Below are 21,330 nucleotides of genomic sequence, written 5' to 3'. Positions count from 1 at the left end.
CTGTGTCCCCAGGGAGAGGAAGGAGCCCATTTCATAACCAAACAGAATGGCTAGACGCTCACCGTGATTAATCAGAGGCTGTGCCACACTGTCCTTGCACAGAGCGTGGCTTAAATTTAAGCAGAAAATGGAGCCCACACTGAATCATCCTTCTCCGTGACAGAAGATGAGATTGTGTTAGCAAGAATGCGGCGTGTTTGGCTGGGTCCCTCCTGGAGCGGGGTGGGGTGGGGGGGCTCTTTAGCACACCTCTAATTTCTCTCCTGTGAGCTTCTCTAGAGAGCTAGGAAGACTTCCACGCTAAAGCAAAGCCACCTCTTACCTAGAACAGCAAAATTCTCTTCTCCATCTCAGACACAGGCTCCCCCAGGAGGACAGAAATAGATAGGAGACTCCGGGTGCATATTTTACCCATTTTTCGTATTTTCTTTCTTCTTCTTCATTGCACTAATTTAAGTGGTACTTCTGGATTAGAACCAGCAAGATAGGTGCCTGGGAATGCAGGAAGTCTCAGGGCTGCATTTAGAATCAAATAGAGTTAATGGTGCAGTCTCTTCCCAATGAAAAGGGAAATAAAATACCTTTCAGAGCTGGACCTCTTGCTGCTTTATGCAGGGGGCCCTGCTTTTGTTAGATGGGCTCCCCCTGAAATCCAGACCCACATGTTAAAAAGATTTTTTCAGGGGAGGCTTCCTTTCAAACACATGCAGTTAGGCTTTTGTTTTCCACTTCTCCTGTTTTATAGAGGAGATGGAAACCCAGAGATTGAGGATCCTTCCTGAGGTCACATAACTGGGAAGAGATGGTACCTCCTACTTAGAATCGGAAAGCCAGTTCTTAATGCTCAAAAACATGTTTGCTGAGGGTCCACAGTAGGTTCAAGCCTCTTACAGGGGAATTGTTTCCTCTGCTCAGCACAGCACCTGCCCTCAGGGACCCTCAGTCTGGCTGCAGAGGCAGAACTAGGCAAGGAGGTCAGAGAATGAGATGAGGCCACTTTGAGTGGGTTTCCAGCCACAGCAGACATGGCCTTCTGGATGGCAGCTGGGCCCAATGGGCTTGAGTGGCAGAGACTGAGAAGGGCAGGTCGAGGGGCAGCAGGATGGCTCAGAAGACACCAGCCTGGCAGGAGCAGATGGGACCAGCAGAGAATGGGGAGAAGGAGGCTAGAGGTTCAAATGCTGGGCTGAGAGTTTGGGCTTGATCTGGTGGGAGGCCCCACAAGAGGAAAATGGTCCTGGAGTCAAGTCCCAGTGCCTTAGCACCAAACTCCCCCAGGCTCTGCTGCAAATTTACTGTGCATCCCTTCTAACACAAGCATCTCTAAGGTCCCTTCTGCCTCTGACAGGCTGCCCATCCAAGGCAGCACATGGGAGCCCTGTAGGTTCTTCTAAGGAGAAGGGACAAGAGTCTTCTGTGGAACTGCATCTTCCCCCACCCTGCCTGTGGAGCCCTCCTCTGGACCCAGTGCCGGGAGAAAACCTCTCTTCTGATCTGGGGAGCACTTGCTTCTGCAGGATTTGAAGGCGTCAGAAAGTTATCTGGGCAGCTCTGCAGGGTGTGGGGGAAACGGCGTCACATCACAGGGACAATAATAACCAGACTGAGCATACTCAAGTTTGGCGATAAGAGCAATGGTGATGATGGTTAGCATTTACTGTGTCTTTACTGCCTGCCAGCATGAGTAGGTGCCTTGCACACATTTTACATCAAATCCTGTGGGGCAGATATACCATCCTCATTTTAAGATGAAAGAACTAAGGTCCAGGGAAGTTCGTTTGCCAAGATCACTTGCAAAGTAAGTGGCCCAGGGGAAGGCTGCAACAGAGACCTGGGCCGCAGCACACTCTGCTTGTGATGGGGAGCCTTCGTCACGCCAGGTCCCAGGGCTGCCTTCCCCGCAGTGCTGGCCACTTTAGCTGTCAGGCTCCTGTGGCTGCCTTCCCCGCAGTGCTGGCACGGGAGCCTGACAGCTCAAGTGGCCAGCACTGAAAGTAGGCTTGAGGTCCTTCACCTGCCAGATCCCGGAGGCAGCTTTCTTCAGACCCAGAAGGTTGAGAAAGCCAGCCAGGCAGGATGCCCCTCAGGAGGCCAGCTTGCTGAGGAAGAGTCCCAGGAAACCTCTGGAATCCTCTCCGGGCATTCTTTCCTATCTAAGGAGCATTTGTTATTTAAGCAGCTTCTCCAGGACAGGCAGGGACAAGCGAAGTAGGGAAGGTTAGGTCTCTCAACGTCAGAGAACAGTGAGGAGAAAAGTACATCAGTTCCACCAGCTTTAGGTGGGGGCAAGGGCATTGGCTGAGCTTCAGATTCTAGATTCAAGGCCCAGGAGTGTCCCTGCCCTTCCCTAAGTCTCTTAGCGAGTCTTGGTCCCCAGTTCCTCATCTATTAAGTGGAGAAGCTGCAACACCCTTGAATATGTCACAGTAGTAGTAGAAAATGTCAAGGGGTTCTTCAAATGAGGAAAGCAGTGCTTTCCCGTCAGTAGTCACAGAGAAAGCATGGAGGGAAACGTTGCTTTCTTTAGCCACCTTTTCAATTATCAACTGCTAAAAAGTCATGAAATATCTTTAAATTTTTTTTATATTATATAATACATACATTTAATGCAGAAAATATAAGTATTTATTTACATGTGTAAGTATATATTTTACATGTATATACTTGTAAACATTTTTTGGGGAAGTGAGGACAAGAGGAATTCTAAATGAGGATGCTGGTACTCACTCCTAATAGTACACATTGTTTTTTTCCCTCTAGCATTTTCTGTTGTGTGGACAGGAAATGTGTGTATTGTTTTTGTAATTTAAAAACAAAGAGGAAATGAGTCCAGCTCTTTGCATGGCAGCAGGTGCCATGTCCTCTTCCATGTGCTGGTTACACAGAGCTTCTCTGGGCTCAGCTGCTCAGGGCTCCTCATTCCTCATCCCTTAGGCTTCACCCCAGAGGACCTGGCCCGCCTCACATCCTGCAATGAATGTGTATGTATGTGTGTGTGTGCTGCTTCAGGGGATGTGCCACAATGTACCACAAAGCTTCTCCATATTTTAAGTGTGGGGCCAGGGTAGGAGTGAAGAGGGACTTTGTTCCCACATATTAGCTGGAACACATCCCGAGTTGGAGGTTGGTGACACCAAAATAATTGGAGGTAAGAACTGTAGGCCATTAAGATAAATTTTTGACATAAAAATGTAGGCTAGTTCATAAAAGGTTGCAGTGAAAATAGATTATAGTGACAGCTTTTCCACAACTGTATAAGCCTCCAGATGGAAGGGAATTCAGCATAATGAATTATGGGCAGTCTGGACAACACGACATCCTTTTATGGGCATAGATCTAAGGGAAGAAGAAAGTCATTCAGACTGGTCTGTATTAAGTAATGTATTGTTCAAAAATGGGTAGAGAGAAAGAAAAGGTAGCAGCTTTAAAGACTCAGCCTCTAAGGTGGGCAGGCCTTGGTCTTCCAGCTTGGGCACTGGGCACGCATGGCTCCATTCTCTAATCTAATGAGCACCTTTGCCCACAGGATCCCAAACTGAATGTCCATGCTCATCAGGCAGGGCTGGGGGCCAAGTTCCTCCACCAACTCAGATGTTGCACAGTTTTTCCCTCTTGAGGAAGTTGCCTCCTCTGACTCCTGGATGTGACATGTGGGACCCTTCTTAAATGAGATGTTCTCCAGATGGGGCATCCCCACCAGACAGCACAGAGCTCAAGGAAAGAGGGGGACCCATCAGGCTGGGAGGTGGAAAAAGGCCTAGCTTGCACCAAACCCTTCCTGCCAGCGTCTTCTCCTGGCCTCAATTCTTGTCATCAGGTCAGAGAGTAGAAGAGGCCAAGAGCCACCTTTGACCCTGTGCACCTTTGCTTGGCTGAGAGTAATAACTGCCTTCACCTACTGAATGCCCACAGCATGTCTGACAGTGCAGTGGGCATTTTGCCTCATCTCATGTAAACCTCACAACAACCCTATGACATAAGCATCATTATTCCCATTTTACAGCTAAGAAAACTAAGGCCTAGGAGAGTTCATCTACAGCTAGCCATTGTTCAAATTGTTTGGAGTTTAAATCTATAGCCTGACCCCAATGTCTGGGCTCCTGGCCATTCTACTATGCTGTGCCTACCTGTGAACACACACACTCAGAAACTGGACAGAAAGCATCATCAAAAAGGGAGAAGAGCTTATAAACATCTTCTAGAGCTATTGGGCTCAGCAAATGGGGATGCAAGAATCACTAGGCTGATAAAATTCACACACATTTTAAATGGGCTCTGATTGGGAGGAAGGCGTCCTTGATAGTAAAATATCCAAGTTCAGCGATTTCACTCTGGGTGTGTGAATTTATATTAATAATTTGCTAATGGTGGTTAAATGAGATGAAGTATTTTATATGGCTGTAAGGGAGCAATATTCCCCCACTGGAACGGGAGTTTGCGCTAAGCGCCTGCTCTCCATGTTCGCCACAGGACAGCCCTGGCAGGCTTGGGGTCTCAGTAAGCCATGACTGTGCTTGTGAATGATGCCCTTGGGGGTCTCTGCCCTCAGACAAAGGTCCTCTTTAGGGATCACCTCAGTCCCCAGGGAATTCAGGGCCAAACCAGGGTCTGGGAGAACTGAGCCACGCTCCCCATCTCATTTGTGATTTCCTTCCAGCTTCTAGTTCTGACACAAAAACAAATTCTTTTAGGCAAGACCCCTGGAATGTGGGGGGAACGTACTGTCCACTCTGAGATGCCCAGTGAGAAACACAACTGCCCCTCTGAGCCAGTTCTGGCTGCTCTAAGAAACAGACCATAGACTAGAGGCTTGTGAACTACAGGAGTTTATTTCTTCCAGCTTGTAGACTTGTCTTCTCGCATGTCAGAAAGAGCACAAGAGAGCTCTCTGGGATCGCTTTTATAAGGGTACTAATCACATTCCTGGGGCCCCCTTCATGCCGGAACCACCACCCAAAGGCCCCACCTCCTAATACTATCAATTTAGGGGTTAGTATTTCAGCATATGGATTTGGGCAAGACACAAACATTCATCCATGACAACCTCCCCACTAAACAGTGCGCCTTTGGTTGTTGGGCTATCTAACCTACCACTCTGGCTGACTGGGTCTCCCCAGATGACTTTCCCTGTTGTCTCCAGGGATTTCCACCCTCCTAGCATGTCTTGTTCCTGCCCCAACCTTTCGTGGGCCACACCAGACACTCATCCAAGCCTCCCCAGTGTCAGATAAACTTGGCGCTCAGTATATAGCTGCTGCTTCAGCATCATGCAGTGAAGAAAGCTGTCAGGGCCCTGGGTCCAAAGGAGGGTGCATGGCTGGCTGAGGCAGGCAGAAGGAGCAGAGTCCGTGGCCCTGGGGAAGCTCACTCACAAGAGGTACCAGCAAGGGTCCACTGCTCTGGGACCCTGGAGGCCTGCCAGGCCGTGCTTCATTTCTGCAGATTTTGGAAACACCCAGAGCACAGGGCCTCTTCACCTAACAAACAAGGGGACAGCAGTGCTGGACAGTTAGCCATAACATCATCCCTGTGCCTCCCAGAGCAGCTCCTGAGTCATCTGCACCCCTCCCCCAGCCTCAGGACCTGTCCAGGGCAGGCGTGTCATGTTACCCCTTCTCCTTGGGCTTTTCTTAGTAACAGTACGGGTGGTGGCAGCTGCACAGAGGCCTTCTGGAGACATTCTGTCCTGGTCAGCCCAAGGCTGGCCCTGAATCAGCCTGTCCGCCTCACCCGGGATGCCTTCCTCTCACCCTGCCCAGGGTCCTGGGCAAGATCAGTGGGCTACCTTCAGGAAGCACCTGAGGGGGTCAGGAAAGCCATGGCCATGGCATATAAGCAGGTGGCCATCCCTCCCAGCCAAAGAACAGCTCTTGGTAGCTGTTCCAAGTGATAATGCTGCCTTAACTTCAGGGTACTCTCCCAATGACCTGCTCCCTGAGTCAGAGGGAACAACCTGGAGGTGTGTGAGGCTGGGTCTCAGAAGCTACCCAGGCCTGGCCCCTGGCGGCCACACCCACTGGCTCAGAGAGAGATCAGGAAGTGGGAGAGGGTCTGCCCAGCCTGGACCAGCTTGGACGCACCAGCAATTCGGTGACTCAGGGACCCCTCTGATTTCCCAGGAAAGGACATCATGGCCCTTGCTAATCAGTGACTGAGATGCTGGTATGGAATGAGCAGCCCTCTGAGTCTGCTCAGTGGTGGGTGATCTGGGGCAAGGTCACAGATCAGGACAGTGCCTCTCCTCAGGTGAGTCAAGGTGAGGGTAGTGACACCCCGGAGAGCAAGCAAGGCCTTAAGAAAGCAAGCCTGAGGTCAATGGTAAGGTTGGGTGGAATTTGCAGGACCTGGAACAGGGAGAAAGCCCAGCCTGCAGGAGTCCCCGCTACCTGCTGCTCTGCTCCAGCCAGCAGTCAAGGGCGCTCCTGGGCCGGACACTGAGGCACTGAGGCTGGGGTGGAGGGGTCGGGAGAGCAGGGAGCCTTGAAGAAGTCAGCCTGGCTCTGGGCTGTTGGATTCTCTGGAGATATGGGACAGGCCCTGAGCCCTGTGTCTCAGGACAAAAATCAGGGATTCCAGAGCTGGCGAAGCCTCACAGTCTCCCACCCAGCCCTCATTTTATAGGTGGGCCCCTAGGCACAACCCTCTTGAAAGGCCCTGGGGTGTCAGGAAGAAGAATCTGCCCTGGTTGATTTTCTGAAAGAGGGAGATAGAGTATGTGTGGCCGGGGAGAACGTCCTCTCTCGGGTGCTGGGGTCCAGGAAGCTAATGAACGCATCTGAGTGCCCACTCCACTGAGCCCCCCCCAGGCCTGCCTAACATTCACCCGGCCCTGGCGAGCAGTCACCCAACCAGGGAGCCCCAGTGGACTCATTATCAGAGGCCCTGATGCAGCTGTAGAGGGAAAGGAGTCTTTCTCAGCCCACTGTGGAGCTCATTGCAGGAATGGGTCTTGCAGGGCAGCCCCTGGCCACCCAGCATTGTCCCTGCTCCTCCTAGGGGACTGTGCCCAGGGGAGATGCTTGGACTGTGGTGAGGTGGCCACAGCACCATGAAGTCAGCTCCATGGGTTCAGACCCGGGTGCCTGGTGGGTAATCCTACTCTGGGCCTGGTCCTCAGTGCCCAGGACTGAGTAGCCCCAGTGGGGCCCCTGTTGCCATCCAGCATGAGGCGTCTGAACGCAGGATCACTGGGCAGCTGAACTATCACTTCTCCTCTCCGTAACTGAGCAGCTGCTGCTGGGGACAAGGCTTGCTGATAAGTGGTCCCACTGGGACAGGGGTGTCACTAGAGGAAAGAATTGACGATGATGAAAGCAGCATATTTCCTGGGAGACAGTGTCCCTTCCAGGCAGCAGCAGGAGGGCTGGAGGTGGACACTGAGAGCTTTTCCTTCTGGTTTTGACACTGAACATGCCCTGAGGATTCAGGGCCCTGGAGCAATGGGTGCCCATCTGCAAAATGGAAAGACCAAGTCCCTGTAGGTCATTGGAGTTCAGCATTTATACATACACACACACACACACACACACACACACAATGCAGGGATGAGATCAGAAAAGAGAACTTTAAAATATGCATGAATTCCACCCTACCCCTCTGAGGTTGGAGAGGACCGCTTACTTGAACTTGTCTCCGTCCCCCCATTTCCCACACTGCCTCCTCTCTGCTCTTTGACTAGATGTTGGCATGGGCTCCCCACCCTGACTCATGCCTCTGCCCACCCAGGGATGGTAAGCAGTTGTCCCCTCGACCATTTGCAGACACAAGGCCAGGTCCCTGTAATGGTGAAGGAAGGTCCTATGGGACCATCAGCTGATGGTCCTGCCTGCTGGAGTCAAGCCTGATCCAGCCTGACCTGGTATCCCTACTCAATAAGACCAGGAGTGAGTCTTCACTGGCTGGAGGACAGTATGGCCCTGCTTCTTGTTGGGGACTCCCATACTGCACAGGGTCGCTGCTGCAGGAAGCCCCGAGAGGTTGCCCAGGCCCTCTACAGGATATGGTCCCTTGGGACCTCAGCCCTCTGTGAGGGACCGGGGAGGAAGCCCCTCGCCTTTTATCTTTCCTTAGTTTTTGAGAGATACTAATTTTGCTCATGTTTTCAGAACATGTAAATCCTTACTGATTAAAATGCCCATGCAAGCTGACACATACCCTAGCCTTGGGCCTGAAAGAAGGAGCAAAAAACCATCACAAAAATGGAAAAGTTATCCAGAACCTTCCTTCTTCTCAGGTACTTCAGCTCTGTAAAATTTTACCAATCTTCAGGAACTGGGGAAAACTTTCCTTGAAGGCCAAGTTAGAGTATATGGGGCTAAGGGTCAGGGTGAGTGTGTGCAAAAGTGAATGAATGTGTTGTGTGTATGTGTGTGTGAGAGGAGGGAGAGGAGGGAGAGATTGATTCCAGAACATTCCTTAGTCAGGAAGGTGGCATGGACAGAGGCCCTGCTTCAGCTGCAAAACCAACGCCTTGCTCACAGTAAGTGCTCCATATGACTAGGAGGCCTCCTCCCTGGCAGGCTATGCTGAGAGGTCAGGGGTCCTCTGTGACCTCACTTGTTTAGGATCCTCTCATGGGGCTGCCCTTCCTGTGACTTGCTCTGTCACTGTCTTGCCATTGGCTGATTTTCTAATCTGTCTAGCCGCCAGATCTAAGGCACCATGTCAGGCATTGCCAGAAAGCACTGTGAGGGATCTGCCCAAAATTCTGTGTTCAGCCTGACCAATTTAACAATTAAAGGTTCACTTTATGTAATTCCTTTTTGTACAAAATGCAATTAGCAGCTTTTGCCTCCTGAGGGAACAAATCATTCACTGCCTGGTATGAGTTAGTTTTGTCAGAGTTTTTCTCCTAAAGCTGAACCACAGTAAGAACAGAGGGGAAGAGGAGCACCACTTACAGTGGCCTGGGCAGTGGGCACTTATGGGCATGGCACGGAGGGAAGGAGGCAGCAAGACACTTGCTGGACCCACACTACACGGCAGATGCTATCCTAGTTCCTCAGCTGCAGGGGAGCAGTTTAGAGCAGAGCCACCCACCAACAGGCAGGGCTCAGAGTGCCAGCCAGCTGCCCAAAGCACACGGGGCATAGAGGGGTGGGGTTTCGACCCAGACAAGATTCTCTTCCCCCTGCTTCCTGCTGGGGGCTGCCAGAGGGATGAGGTGGGATGGGAAAATGATTGGGAAATGCAGGGGGAATGCACAAAAGAGGTAGGAGACTACTAGTGACCCATTTCAGTTTTTTAGTCGTGGACCAAAGGAGAAGTATATTTTTAATTGAACACCTGAGCTCAAATGATATCCAATTATACATAGACCGATGCCTCATTCTTTAAAAGCCCCTGAATTTGTTCCTTTGTGAGCAAGGCTTTGTCATACTATGAACTGTTCCCCAGTTTAGCTGTTTGGTCAATTTAGATGCTCATACACCTCTCTCTTTTCCAGGGACCCTTGAATTGACCCAGGATGGAGAGGGAGGAGAAGTGAGGCTCCAGCCTAGGGTTCATTAGTAATTGGCCAAAAATGTCATCTTTTGGTGTCTATACAAACACAGCAATATCCCGTGTCCATTCCTGGGATGATTGGGGGAGAAAAAGGCATTGCACAGAAATAATTTGGAAGATGTTACCATACAGAAGGGAGTAAAACTGTGTCTGTAAACATTAAAAAGACAGTGCCTGATGGGACGGTTTAGTCTTTTACTTTATTCTCTCCTAAACATATCTACAGTTTATTGTCTATACCAGAAACTCCCATACACCCTGTGAAGTCTCTCCTATTGCCCCGAATCACAGTTGAACTGTTCAGTTTTGTGTCCATCCTTCTTCCCAGCCTGCAGTCCCCCTGGAGGAAGGGCTGGGTCTTTTTCTTCTTTGTCTTATCTTCAAAGGCTGGAATATCACAGAAGCTCAAAAAATGTTTGTTGTTTTGTGTTTATTTAAAGTTAGAGCTATAATTCACAAAATACACACCTCACATTTACTCTGGTAAATTCTTCCTTTAATTGAAATGCATTCATTTGGAGAAAGCGATGCTGATCAGAACCAGATAACTAGAGAACTGATGGCTTTCTAAGTGCTGTGGGCCCCTCAGGATGTAAATTACAATATGGAACATTTAGATACCAAACCCGCTGGGGGAGGCACTGAAGATTATTCATTCTTGCAGAGAGTGCTCAATACAAACCCCAATTATTATTAATTAAAAATTCTAAATCACACAATTGTTTTTTTGCTGGAAATACATTTATGCTCTGTTTTATTTATCACCATTAATAATAATGATAATAACAATAACAATAAAATTACTATGTGATTAAGGTGCAGATAAGCAATTAGGAAACAAAATATTTATGGATTTCTAGCAACCCCTGTGCTAGGAACAGGAATAAAATAATTACAAAGAGGTTCATATGAGAGCTGGTTCCCAGAAGACTCTTTGACAGGGAGTAGAGGTCAGTCACAAGGTCCTGTTTTGCCAATGATTCTATTAATTTGTTCTGATACCAGTCATTTAGTCATTCATTCATTAAGTGGCTCTTCTGTGCCAGGCAGTGTGCTAGGTACTGGGGATGAGACAGTAACTAGAACAGTCCCCACTCTCCAAGTCTAGGAGTGGTTACAGACAGGTGTATGTCTCTTACAGCAGGTGTGACATAGCCAGCAATGGTGGTGGTAGGCACTGCTATGGGGGAGGTTTCCCTGTGGATATTTTGTCTACGCTGAGACGATAGGGTGAGCTGGAAATGTCCAGGTGGGAGCAGGTCAGTGGGGGAGAGAGTCCCCCAGAGTGGCCCAGTGATGAAGAGTTTAGTACTCTGGAAGACTACAAGTTCAGTCCTTTTGCTGAGAAGGGTAGTGATCAGACACGGGCTGGAAGTGGAGCTGTCTGTGTGCACCACATCCAGAGAGCTCTGGGTGCCGCAGAAGGGCTCCTCAGAATAGTGACCAGGTGTGCCCTTCAGAATGTTCTCTCTGGCTGCCCTCTGGGGCGATGAGACAGGCAGCAAGGGCACCAGAGAGGAGAGCACTGCAGGAATTCGTGCTGGTGGTGGCCGATGTGTCGGAATAGCCGCGGCGAGAAGAGAAGTGGGAAGATTTGAGAATTTTAGGAGAGGTGGTGCTATTAACAATGACAGGTATTCAATGAGCTCTCACTATGGGCCAGCCCTGTAGTATGCACTTCACATATTTATTTGGTATAATCTCCAAACAAAATCTATGAGGTAGTTTTTATTATCCCCATTTTATGGCTGAAGAAAGGAAGATGCAAAAAAGTCCAGTGATTGGCTCAAGACCACACCACTAATCTAAGCAGCACATGTGAACCAGACTCCTGTGTGGATGTGAATTCAGAGCCCATGGTCCTAACTCACATCCAGTGACCTGGGGATGGAAGGTCGGTCACGCACGTGGGAAGGGCAGGCTGGGCAGATGAGCGTGGGTGTGACAGGTACATCAGGCAGTCCCTCAGGGCTCGTGTGGTGCCGGGAGCAGCGGAGAGCCCTGAGTGGCCTTCTCCCTGCCCACAAAGGCTTGGAGTTGCAAACTCCTCAACTGGATGTTGGGGCGGGAGTGGTGTGGGCCAGGGAACCTCCTCGTTGCCCTCGCTGGGCCTGCTCGGCCCATGGCCTGGCCTATGCTTCAAACCTGATTCTTGTCCCCGTGCTAAATACCCCCTGATGTGTTTGTTCTGGTGTGGCTTGGAAAACCGACTGATTTCCCAACTCCCTATCTCTGTCACCATCGGAATGAGGTTTTATAGAGAATCTGTGGCTCTCTGGGCAGTTTTAGAGACATTTTCTTCATTTTTTGCCTAGAATAAAGTTCATAAATTAGTGCCTTTGGAGATGAGACACAGATGAACTGCCCGGAACAGCAAGTTTAAAAACACAGTCATGATTTCCTGCTTCCCTGCATTTGCCCTGTGGAATCATATGACTTCTGACCCTGAAATTCTCAGTTTCATCAGTTATTTGATGAGCAGGTTGCTCCATGTCTCCGCTCCAGCCTTGTCCTTGGTCCTAAGATAAGAAAGTAGCTCTGCTAGTGGGGCAAGTGCCCTGAAATGCTACTCAGAAGTCCTGGGTCCTGACTTTGTCTTAACTCACTACAGAAACTTAGCCCAAATCATCTTCCTTTCTGCATCCCATATGCCTCTACAAAAATAGAAATGCAAATTTCTGCTTGTTGGGTAAATCTTTGTGGCTGTAGAGTCAGATAATAGATTTATGTATTCATTCACCAACTATGTGTTTAGCACCTGTTAAATGCCAAGCACGGTTCAAGATCTTTGGGTAGAACAGTAAACAAATGGAAACTACCACCCTCATGGCACCTACCTTCTAGTGAGTGAGATGACAATGAAGAAAGTAAGTGACAGATATATATAATGTGCTTGATGGTAATAAGTGCTAATGAGTTCCATGTTTAAAATGTCAACTAGGAAATCCTTCTGCTGAATGCAACAAAAGAAAAAAAATAGGCCGTGAGTAATAACCATTGTCTTGAAGGTATCAGAGAGCTAACAAGATAGTGAAGAACTACCAGATCTGTCAGGGGAAGGCGAGGGGCCCATGGAGGTAGCCTAGTGTCTTGGGCCAATTTCCCCTATGACTGTTTGCCAGTTCTGAAGGGACGGCCAAGAGCTGAGCAAGACTTTTCACAGGCTTGTGGGATCTGAGGACCAGAATTGGAGTCCTGAGCCTGCCAAGGGAGCAGTGGAGACCAGTGACCCCTTCAACTTGCTTCTGGGTTGAGACTCTGAAGGGCTGCAACCTGGGCCTCTCAACTTCCATTATCTCACTTCTTCAAATTGAATTAAGGTGACCTCGGATTGCTAGTGCACCCAGGTGCCAGCAGAAGCCAACAAACCATCTTGGAAGGAAGATAATAGCATCTTAGGCCTCAATTATTTTTAAAAATAATGTGCAGAGACAGAATCTGATACACAATTTAAAGAAATAACAAGACATAAGAAGGCAACATGAACAAACATCAGTAAAAACAAAAAATAGAAACCGAAACCCACAGAGGCTCCAGATATATTAGAGTTATTAGGCACAAACTTTAAAATAACTATACCTTACCATGATCAAAGTGTTAAAAGATAAAATTGGAATTTTTCAACAAGAACTAGAAACTATATGTATATTTTAAAGAACTAATTGTAAATAACTACATAATGTTCCGAATTCAGAACTCAATAATGAAATGAGGCAAAACTGAAGGAACAAAATGGCAGCAGACTCAGAGACTCCCAGAATGAACTAGTGGTTACCAAAGGGAAGGGGTGTGGGAGGGCGGGTGGGGAGGGAAGGAGAAGGGGACTGAGGGGTATTATGTTTAGTACACATGGTGTGGGGGATCACGGGGAGAACAGTGTAGCACAGAGAAGGCACATAGTGGATCTGTGGCATCTTGCTGCACTGACAGACAGTGACTGCATTGGGGTAAGGGTGGGGACTTGATAATATGGGTAAATGTAGTAAACACATTGTTTTTTCATGTGAAACCTTCAGAAGAGTGTATATCAGTCATACCTTAATAAAAAATTAATAAAAAAAGAACTCAATAATGAGTTTAATAGATACAACTAAAGAAAGAATTATGAAGTGAAAGATTGGCTAGAAAAAATATCCAACATTAATACAGAGAGATAAAAGAAAAAAAATAAAATAAAAAAAGAAGGTAAGAGACATTTGAGTTACAGTGAAAAGGTTTAACATGTATGATTGGAATTCCACAGAGAGGAGAGAGAAAATGGGCCAGAAGCAATAATCCAAGAAATAATAGCTGAGAACACTCCTAAACAGTTAAAAAAGATATTAAGTCACAGATTCAAAAGGCACTAAAAACTCCAAGCAGAATAAATAAAAAGTCCATGCTAAGGCATTCATAGTAAAACTGCTGAAAACTAAAGACAAAAAAACAGGAAAAAAATATTACTTTCAGGGTATCATAATTAAACCTGTAACTTTGGAAGTCAGAAAACAATGGAGTGACATCTTTACAGTACTGAAAGAAACTACCAGCTTAGAATTTTATATCCAGTGAATGTATCACTCAAGAACAAAAGTGAAATTTATTTTTAAATGTTCAGGCAGAAGCTGAGGTACTCTGTCACCAGAAACACACACTAAAGGAAATACTAAAGTATATTCTTCCAACAGAAGGAAATTAAGTCAACATTAAGGGTTGAAGTTTCGATAGTAATGAAAAGCAACAAAACAATGTAAAAATATATATCTGAATGAATATTGGCTTATATATTCATTCAACAATAAAAAGTACTTTCATATGGACCTTAACACATAGAGAGAAATAAAATAAATGCAAAAATGGCAGAGAAATGGGGGGAGGGATGGGTAATGGAGTTAAATTATTTTAGGGCTCTTGAACTAACAAGGAAAAGAGTATAAATATCAAATAATTCAGACTCCAATAAGTCAGGGTTGCAGGTTGTAACATCTGTGTATATTACAATGAAATAATGCAAAATACTTAATCCAAAAGAAACCAAAGTGCTGATGGACAGTGACTGTAATGGGGTATGTGGGGGTATTATCAATGTGACTTGATAATAGGGGGAGTCTAGTAACCATAATGTTGTTCAAGTAATTGTACATTACCGATATCAAAATTAAAAATTAAAAAATAAACAAACAAACAAAAAGAAACCAAAGGAAAGAAAAAGAAAGAGGAATATAAAACAAGTGAGACTAATAGAAACATTTAGGAAAATGAAAAATTTAAACCTAAATACATTGGTAATTATATCAAATATATATGCTCCAATTAAAATACAGATTTTCAAAATGAATTTGAAAACTCTGATTATATTAATGTTCATTAAAAAACAGCATTAAAGGATAAAAGGTGCAGAAAGAGTAAAAGCAAAAAGATGGGGGAAAAGATATTCTTTGCAAAAAGCAGGTATAGCTACATCAATATCAGAATGGTTAGACTTTAATACAAAAAGCAGTACTAGAGTTAAAGATCATCTCATAATTATTTGTTTAAAAAACTCCATTCACCAGGAATCTGCAGCAATTGCATGTGCCTAAGAACGTAGCTTCAAAATGTATAAGGCAAAAAATGATAGGCCCGGTAGAAAAACATGGAAAAATCCACAACCACAGTGGGAGATTTTTAACACATTCCCTAAATATCAGAACAAGGAGACCAAAATAAGAGTATGGAATGTTGAGAATGCAATTAGGAAATATGACTTAATGAACAGATATAGAATATTTGTGCACAAATACTAGAGAATAACACATTGTTTTGAATCACGTAAGTGCAATGGAGAAGAATAAATAATGTTTTTGGGAAAGCAAGTTCAAGCAGTAGGGTCAGGGAAGACCTCACTGAAGTGACATTTGAGCAGAGACCTGAAAGAGAAGAGGAAATGCCACAGACACCTGAGGGAAGAACCTTTCAGGCTCAGGGCTGGAGGTGGCGCGTGCTGGTCTGTGCAGGTAACGTGGAGGGGCCACATGGCGCAGCAGAGAGAGCCAGGGAGAAAACCTGGGCTGTTGGTCCCCACAGGGAGTGGTGCCTGCACCCTGGACTTTGTTGACAGGAGGCCAGCTGCTCCTCCTTGTAGATCCAGGTCAACTCTGCCCCCATCCCAACAAGTTTCCTCCAAAATGTGGCTCAAGACATCAAGTTACTTCTGTTATATCTGCTTAGCTCTCCTAGTCTCCACACCATCTCTTGAACTTGCACGCCTCTCATAGCTTGCCCTCCACCCATGTCTCATGCAGCCATCTTTTCAGGGCAGACACTAAATCTGGTGCTCCTAGAACAGGAACTACACCTCTGTAGTGTGCCAGGCCTGCTCAGTTCCTTTATCTCATTCTCACAAGCCTGCATTATTATTTCCATTTGACAGATGAGAAAACTGTTTCTGGGTCTTTTGCTCTTTTCTAAGGTCAGCCTCCTCACATATGCTCACTTTATCTTCTGTTTGAATGGAAACCAGGGTTCTACAGGTGGCCCAGCTTCCAGGGCAGCCACCTCCAGGGGTCATTGCTCTTTCCTCCCACCTTATACCGAATCTCTGGGCCCTGAGAACAAGTTCCCATAGGTACTCCCAGTTGCCCCCAGACAGTGCCACCCTCCTGCCCCTGGTGCATCTCTGTGCCCTTCCCGGGACAGAGTCAAGCATCATCCTGTCAGGCCAAGGGAACAGATCCCCAGCCCCAGCCTCCAGTCTAGGGGAGTCAGGACAGGACCCTGCCTCTGCCTCTCCATCCAGCCCTCAGGCCCAGCTCAGGTTCCCCTCTCTGGGGACATGCGGCACCCACTGCGCAGTTTCTCACATGTCACTCAAGGCTTCCTCCTGCCCTTTGCTCTTGCTGCATGTGAGTCTCAAGCTTTCTAACCCTGCCTGAGGCTCTCTGGGGGCCTCTGTCCCATCTCCCAAGATAAAGTCTTCCTCCCAGGTGTTGAACACTCTCATGTCAACTCTTACTGCTGACCAGCGTTCTGGAGTTCACTGTGTATTGCTGGCATCCCTCTGTCTGTGCCTCACAAGCACCCGTCTGTCCATACACCCTGCTCACGCCAGAACCTGCAGTCTTGTTGGCTCTCACATCCCAGGAAATCTGAGAGGGCCTGCCTTCAGCACAGATCCCAAATCCAAGCACGGCTCACCTCCTCCCCGGCCTCCACCTTGTCCAAGCCACTATCTCTCTAGCAGGCTGTTGGTATTACCCCCAATTAGTCTTCCGGATTCCAATCTTCCCACCCACAATTCATTCTCCACACAGCAGCCAGAGTGATTTTTTTAAAAAATAAATTTGATCATGTCATTATCCTGCTCAAAAACTTTCACTATCTCACTCAGAAATATCCCAACTCCTCTTGATTATAAGATTTCACCCCTGGCTACTCCTCCACCTTCATCTGCCACCCCCACTCTTGCTCACTGGGCCTCCGCCTCCCTGGCTTCCTTCCTGCCCCTCTCACAGGCTGAGATGCGCCCGCCACTTGCACATTGTCCTGAATCTGGGCATCTGCTGATGAAGGCTCCATGCTCAGCCCCAAGTGGCATTTCTTCAGGAGGCCTCCCCTGACCACCCTATCAAGTCACGTTTTGTCCTGGCAGGGTCCTGGCGGGAAACAGACGGCACGCTCAAAGGGGGTAATGGGAGAACGCTGAATGGAGGGGCTGTTACAGAGGTGCACTTTGGATTGGGGGGTGGTGAAATACCCCAAAGGCAAGGGAGAACACATAGGGGGGTTATCAGAGCTCAGAGGAGCAGTGCCTGTAGGAGGGGCCATGCCCAGGAACTGTGGCCTTCAGTAGAGGAACACAGCTTACCTCCAACCTCAGCCCAAAGGCATGCAGTGGAGTAAATCCCCCAATCTCTCCCCCACCCTACCCCCTATGGACGCTTGCACTGGTCAGGCCCACCCAGAAACCAGAGGGCAAGGAGCCCAGGGATGCAGTCCTTTCAGGGGTCACCCCCAGGCTATGGATCAGGGCAGAGACGTGGGGAGTAGACCTGGAGGGGCAAAAACAGAACACATCCAGTGCTGTGTCCATTACTCGGAAACCCCTACTCTGCTTCATTTTTTCTTAAGAGGATGCATCACTTCCTGACAATTTACTGTACAGTAGTTGAATCGTCTTGTTTTTATTTTTGCCTCTCAGCCCCCACTACGCCTATGATGTAGATCCTTGTCATGTTTTGTTTTCCATTTCCATCTCCCAGGTTCCTAGAACAATGCTGTCATGTGGCAGGTGCTTCATAAATACTTGGTGAATGAAAGACAGAATGAGGCTGCTGGGAATATACCATTTTATAGTCAGAAAGACCAAGACACAGAAACCATAATCAGTCAGGGTCCCTGAGGAGGCTGGTCTTGGGCATGTGCCATTCATCACACCCCAGAGCAAGGAGTTAAAACTGCCAGAGAGGGATTATCTGGTGCTTTGCAAACCACTCTGGGTACAGGGGGCCCCAGAGCACCAATCCTGGCATTTCCACACCCGTGGGCTTTGCTCAACATCTCTAAGACTGTGTGGGTTTATTCAAAGTTGAGCATGGTTTGAACTCCTATTATGCCTTAATAAAATTAGCAGAAAGTCACAAGTTTTTGTTTTTGTTTTTGTTTTGTTTGACCCTTCATGTTTGCAGCTAATATGTTTCCAGCACCCTGATAGTCTGTGCTTGGAGATAATCCCCCCACCGTGCCTTTGATCTGGGAGCCATGAGGAGCAAGCAGAGCTCCCTGATTAGCGAAGACCATGCTCAAGAGCGCACATGCCCAGGGTCCTCTCTCCACTGCACTCTGCTCTCAGAGGGCCCTGTTGAAAGGACCATTGTGCCAGGGAAGGGGTCATGGGCTCTGCAGCACCAGGCTTCCTCCCATAGCAGCCCCGTGTGCAGAGCACCCGGCAGCTGCTGGACACCTGTACACGCTCAGCAGTGGGGAAGGCACCGTGCTGACACAGCACCTTGCCCAGGCCTCCTGCCCTAGCTCCCTGGCTCCTTGGAGAACACCCATTATTCCAGTCTAGGTGGCTTCACACCCACAGGCACCACACGCTGAGTATTTGCAGCTGTATGATTAGGTACCTACTGGGGTCACTGCATAGATGCAGCTGGCGCTGAGGGCTTTGGATTAAAATGAAGTGGCCACATCAGTCTGGTTTGGCAGCACCGGCCCTTAGAAGAGTGACATCACCCTCCTTCTGTGCAAGCCGCTGCTCGTGTTCGTCCCGTCAGCAAGCATTCCTGCCCCCCACTCCAGGGCCTGTAGGATCCACCTCTTCTGGAAACTGGGCTTGCTGTGGCCTTTGGTCTTCCAGGCCTGGTGGCCTCGATTCCTCTTCATGAGGGATCCCAGGGTCGATCCCCTCAATGTTCATGAGAACGACCTCACTGGGCCTGTGGGTCCCAATGGGGAGTGTGGACCTCTCTGCTCCTGTCCACTAAGCCAGGCCTGCACCTGCCACACTCCTCCACCGCATGTCCCAAGATTACACCACCTCCTGCAGGCCCACCAGGCTGCCCAACTAGTCCTCTGCCCCAGGCAGCCCCAGGGGGCAGTCAGCCCAGCTACCATTCTTCTGTTGAGCCCTAAGAAACACGCCTAGCCTGACTTCTCCTTCCTCTTCAGTTCTGTGGCAGGAAGACTGTGGAGGTGTTTGGAGCCTCCTGACTCTCATTTTACCTAAACTAACCTTTCTTAGACTGGGGGGAAGAGGGCAGGATGAACGGCATGGCAATGAAAGTTAGAATGAGAGGTCTGCCTGAATATTTTCCCCACCACCTTCCCTGTCCCACTGTGTAAAGAAAATAGAGGTACCTTCAGACCTTTTTTAAAATCAAGATTTTTATTCAAAAGAAATGTAGTTTCAATCATCAAGCAAACAATTCACAAAGACATTTTCTGGAATAATAAGAATACTAAAAGCTTTCATTTAGGAGGGGCCGAACCCATGCCAGGCCCAGGCTGGGGTTTGGAATCTATCACTTTTGCCCATCCCATGAACTCTAAGATCGATACTATCCCCTTCTCACAGGGCAAGAAACAGGTTCAGAGAAGTCCAGCAACCTGTCCAAGGACACAGAGCATGAGAAAGGTGGTTTTGTGGTTCACATTCAGCTTGGGCGGCTCTGGCCCTGTTCCCAGGGTAGTTCGCAATGGAGCCCCACTCACACCAAAGCATAGTGGCCCCACTCACAGCCAGACACCATACCGGAATCTCCCTGAGTGCCCACTACAGCCAGAAGCTGGTCTGACTTCCAAAGCTGAGGGAGGGCCACAGGGGGATCCCTACATTTGCTTTCTGTTTTCCATTTCTGAGCGTTCTCTCTGGATTAGAGCTGTGACCATATCACAGTGTGTTTGCCTAGCCTGGTTTGAATCGTAAACTGGTGAAATAGAAATATCTTTGTAAAAATATGAACACACTTTTATTTACCAAAGGTAAACAAAACCTTTCACTGGTCTAAAGGGTTTCCATTTTTCTGCCTTTTGTCTCCTCCTCTCGGCTCACTTTGACTGCCCATTAACATTAACCTTCAGAAAGAAATGAGAGGACACAACCTGGCAAATCTAAGGATCTGATTTCCTGTCTGCATCCTCCTCCCCACTCATGGCTCAGTGGAAGGAAACTGCATTCCGTGCAGGACTTGTTATTGCTGTAGAAACAGTATTACTTTCAGGGATGTTATGTTGTATTAACGGGGGAAGGCTGTTTCTTGGAAAATATCGCCTTCAAGTACTGTGACTCTTTTTCAGGTTATATAAAAGGGCATTAGGCAAACACTTGGAAATTCAGCAGCTTCCTTTCTCGGGAGTGCAAACAGTGGGTGGACAGGCTACAGGGCACCTCGAGCAGCAGCCTCACAGAATACGAATTGGCTGCAGTTACCTTCCTAATCAGCCCTCGGTCTGGATAATATCAGCAATACTAAAGGTTACAACTTTTTCTGTGATATATTGCTCCTTCAGAAAGTATTAAAGATGTTTGGAATCTATTTTTTAGAAATCTTGAAACCACCAGTGGAACATTTTTGATGCTGTGGGTAATACATAAGGCAGCAGCTTGGGAAGGCTGGGCCAGGAGAGGTACCCAAGGGTGCTGGAAGCACAGAAGACACTGTCTGTCATAGTTTGCACAGTTAGGAGGCAAGCTAGGTGGAGCATATGCTGAAATGTGTGAGTGGACATGGCTGGGAGGCAGCATTCTTGTTTCTCTTTGCTGGGGGGTGGAAAAGAGGCAGACGGTGCCTCTCCTGGGAGTGGGCCGGATTTATCAGGAAGGAAGAGCCAGAGGAAAGTTCTGTAATCATGGAAGGAATTCTCAAGCCCTGCTTGTATTCTTATTATTTTGGCTTTTGTTTTTTCTGCCTGGACTCTCCCTACTCAGAGCACGTATTTGTACAAAATTTGCAACAGGAGGTGATGTAATCATGAAATTCATAGTAGATGGTGTGATGGTTAATTTTATGTGTCAACTCAAGAAGGCCAAGGCGGGGGCCAAGATATTCGGCCAAATATTATTCTGGGTGTGTCTGTGAGGGTGTTTCTGGATATGATTAACATTTGAATTGGTGGGATGAGTAAGGCAGATTGCTCTCCCTGGTGTGGGTGGGCCTCACCTAATCAGTTGAAGGTTTGACTAGACCAAAAAGGGCTGCCCCTCCCACGAATAAGAGGGAACTCCTCCTGCCTGAAGGCTTGAGATGGGACATCAGTTTTTTCCTGCCTTCAGACCAGAACTGAAACATCAGCTATCCCTGGGCCTTGCACCTACCAACTTTTGGACTAGAACTTACACCACTACCTCTTCTGGGTCTCCAGCTG

General features: G+C 47.8%; 1 protein-coding gene across 3 annotated transcripts in view; it reads left to right on the top strand.

Annotated features, from left to right (window-relative positions):
• PLXDC2 (plexin domain containing 2) overlaps positions 1 to 21,330 on the top strand; it is a 786,648-nt gene that overhangs the window by 521,559 nt on the left and 243,759 nt on the right. The gene's annotated exons all lie outside the window — the stretch shown is intronic.

Source organism: Manis javanica, chromosome 2, assembly GCF_040802235.1.
Source record: "Manis javanica isolate MJ-LG chromosome 2, MJ_LKY, whole genome shotgun sequence".
Taxonomy (NCBI): domain Eukaryota; kingdom Metazoa; phylum Chordata; class Mammalia; order Pholidota; family Manidae; genus Manis; species Manis javanica.
This window is presented reverse-complemented; position numbering and strand designations above follow the sequence as displayed.